Raw genomic sequence first — 4,353 nt, 5'->3', positions numbered from 1 at the left:
ATAGTAATGGATCAAATTGTTATTTTTAGAAACTACAATGGTTCAAGGTGAAATTATTTCTTTCTATAAATACTTACCTTACTAGCTTTCAACTTAATTGCTCAATATGGTGAAAAGGCATATACTTATTATGTATTCGTATAATTCTCTAATAATTATTATGATAATAATTAAGCTAAATATGAACATTATATTTATTTTTATAATAATTACAATTAAATTATTTATCATTTTTCTCATATTAGTTTTAGTAATAATATAAATATAAATCATATTATATATAGTTTTTTTTTTAAAAGATAATTGTAGACGTACAAACGACTCCTATATTATTCAATCAATTGAGTGATACTTTTACACTAATCTTATAATTAAATAAATGTACACTTTCAAATATTAGTATTGTTTATAATTTTAATCTTTAATTTTATTATCTAAATATATAATAAAAATTTTATCCGCGCATCACACTGGTAATTAAACAATTATTTGCTCGAATTCAAACAAGGATAAAATAAAAAAAACTTAAACGATCCAACCAATTTCATAAATTACACTATATAATATTCGTTGTTATAATTGATATAATTGTATATCGATCTAAATATTTTTAAAATATTATAACAAAACCTTTCCGTGCGACACACGGGTGAAAATACTAGTACTAACGAAAAACAATACAGGAGCTTGAGAATTACGTATACGCCATTGTGTGACAGCGAAGTTAAACTTCAAACAATGTTGAAGTCGAAAAGGTAAGTCGTCTAAGGCAGCTCGACTATTCTACATTAAAAGATTTCAATCAGTCTGTGAAAGTGAATAATACTGAAATGAGCTAGATAATTTTTTTTTGTTTTTTGTTTTTTTTTTGTCAATTATATTCCAAGTGAAAAGGACCGGCCTCTAACCTTAAAATTAAAATGAAGTTTAAAAGTCTCCTGAGAATTGTCAAGCCCCCTTACACGACTAGTTAACCCATCATTGGATCATTTTTACCTTTGCAACTTCGACATTGTCCCTAGCTTCACATCATTGTGACATAGTTACGTTGTGCACGTTGTCTTGCTCTAGCTACATCCTATTATTTTAAGAATATTTCACTTTTAATCCCTTAATTGTTTTCAAGTTATACATGTAATGCATGCCTTTCAATCAGAGACGGAGCCAAAGGGGGCAGGGGCACCCCACCCCCACCCCATATATAATATTTGTATGTATATATGTATATATATAGTACACGTTTTAGTATTAGTATAAAAAAACTATTAAATGTCAACAAGAAATGAGTTATATTAATTGGTAGAGCATATGTTTGGTAATAGTGAAGGTTAAGGGTTCAAATTTTTTGGTATCAATATAGTTTTACCGTTTTTTTTTTTTTACTCCTTCCCCTAGGCTTCAATACAATCATGTTTTTAATAACTTGTTTTTTTTTTTTGACTCCTTCCCCTAGGCTTCAACACAGTCATGTTTTTAATAACTTTTTTTAAATATTTAACACACACACACACACACACACACACACACACACACACACACACACACACACACACACACACACACACACACACACACACACACACACACACACACACACACACACACACACACACACATATATATATATATATATATATATATGGAAGGGTTCAGGTGCGGGTATAGCTTCCCGTGCGGTTAGATCTAAGCCGTTGATCAAATTTAGATCAACGGCTCAAATCAATGAAAATTAAAAAATAAAAAAAAAACGTTTGTCTGGAAGAAAGAAGCATAAGCTAAAAATGACGCGACTTAATTGATAGAAACACGCACCTTAAGTGTTAGATCTTAAGCACAATCTCACGCACATTAAGTACAAAACCCACACACATTAAGCACAACCTCACGCACATTAAGTACAAAACCCACGCACTTTAAATATTAACTCACAGACTTTAAGTTTCAACAACTATTGACATTAAACACAAACTCGCGCACATTAAGTACAAAACTCACGCACATTAAGCACAACATCACGCACATTAAGCACAAACCTCACGCACTTTAAGTATTAACTCACAGACTTTAAGTTTCATAAACTACTGACATTAATCACTAATCTCACACACATTAAGCACAAACTCAACGCACATTAAGCACAAACTCCACTCACATTAATAACAAATCTCAACAACGGTATATAAATGATATTTTAAAACGGGCTGGAATGTCTGAATCCAAACCCCTTTCTACACCTATCTCTATCTCGAAAACTGTCCCCTTCAATTCAAATCTATATGATGATCCCACACAGTACATGAGTCTAGCTGGAGCACTGCAATATCTCACTGTCACACGACCTGACCTATCCTTTGCAGTTAATCAGTTATGCCAACATATACATGCTCCCACCATGTCACACTGGGAGCAGCTCAAACGGGTACTCAGGTATGTTAAGGAAACAGTTGATCATGGTTTACGCATACGACGGTGCTCATCTAGAGACATTCATGCTTCTCTGATTCTGATTGGGCTGGTTGTCCCGAGGATCGAAAATCCACGAGTAGTTTTGCTGTTTTCTTGGGGAGTAATCTTATATCCTGGGTTTGCAAGAAACAGAGAACTGTTGCTAGGTCATCCACTGAGGTTGAATACAAAGCTCTTGCAGATGTTTGTGCTGAAGTTCTATGGATTATGTCATTACTGCGTGAGATACAGATTCCGGGTATTTCCATTCCAAAATTATGGTGTGATAATCTAGGAGCTACATATATGAGTGCCAACACAATCTTTCATGCGCGCACCAAGCATGTGGAGATTGATTATCATTTTGTTCGTGATCGAGTAGCTTCGGGCGATATTCAAGTCAACTTCATCTCCACAAAGGATCAACTTGTTGATATCTTCACCAAAGCTCTACCTGGACCTAGATTTTCTTCCCTAAGGGACAAGCTACAGGTTACTAGTATACACTGTGCTTGAGGGGGAATATTAGGACTCTATGTATCTGAGTCTGTTTAGAACTTCTTATCCTTGTCACACTGTGACTCTCTACTTCTTATCTTTATCACATTGTGACTCTCTATTGTATATATTCACATCATCTGATCTCATTGTAATCAAGTTCTGTTAATACAATTCCATCAGTTCCCATCCTCCGTAATTAAGAAAATTAGCCAAAGGTGTAATAGACTCAGCCATATAAATTAATACGATTTGATAGAACTTTTTCTACAATCTACTTTAATTTTGAATTTAAAAAATGTAATTTTTTTAAATTTTAAGTACGAAAAAATTAATATTATTTGTAGACTTTACTTATTTTTTTAAACTTTGAATAAAAATAAAAAATAAAAAAATAAAAAAATAAAAGAAGCCCGCGGGGCCCGCCAACCCGCATGGGCGGGCTATGGTTGCATGAACCCTAGCCTGTGGGCTTAGTGGACCGACTCGCAAAAGTCCGCAAAAAATTAGGTCTGAAATTTTTTGCATGTGCATCTCTTGGAAAATGACTTCCCAAAAAAAGGGGAAGTCATTTTCCCCCAAAACATACTCATTTTCTATTGACCTCATTTTCCCTCATCTTGCTGCACACTAAAAACCTGAAAAACATTTTCCAGAAGTCATTTTTTGGGTTTTCAAACGCACCTGAAATAATCTTAAAATAATAGGAGAGCAAGACAACATGCACAACTATGTTACAATGATGTGAAGCTAGCTAGGGACAATGTTGAAGTCGCAAAGGTAAATGATCCAATGATGGTAGAGCGATAAGATGCCATAACTAATCGTGTAAGTTGGGCTTGACATTCTCTGGAGACTTTTAACTTCATTTTAATGTTAGAGGTCTTTTCACTTGGAATTGTCAAAAAAAAAAAAAAAATTATTTCACTAGAGATCCCTTATCTTTTGTAACAATTTCAAATTTAGTTATAAATTATAGTTTTTGTCATTTAACATTTCAGACTATTATTTTTTGGACAATTTTAGTCTTTCTCATGATTTTTCCTATTTTTAGTAAAGATATTTTTGTCTTTTTTTTTCTTTTGTTATTTTTTCGGTTTCAACCGATTTAATTGGTTTAGAACTTTACTAAAAATCGGTTGAAAAATATGGTTACTAAAAATGAGAGATTACCTAAAGTTCTAAACCAATTAAATCGGTTGAAACCGAAAAAAATAACAAAAAGAAAAATATGAAAACAAAAATACCCTTACTAAAAATAGGAAAAGTCATGAGAATAACTAAAAGTGTCCAAAAAATAATAGTCTAGGATGTTAAATGACAAAAACGATAGTGTTAGATTAAATTTAGAATTGGACAAGAGACCTTCAATAGAATTAACTCAAAAAATTCACTTAAGTGTCTGTTTGG

This window comes from Ipomoea nil, unplaced genomic scaffold (assembly GCF_001879475.1).
Source record: "Ipomoea nil cultivar Tokyo-kokei standard unplaced genomic scaffold, Asagao_1.1 scaffold2845, whole genome shotgun sequence".
Classification (NCBI taxonomy): Eukaryota; Viridiplantae; Streptophyta; class Magnoliopsida; order Solanales; family Convolvulaceae; genus Ipomoea; species Ipomoea nil.
This window is presented reverse-complemented; position numbering follows the sequence as displayed.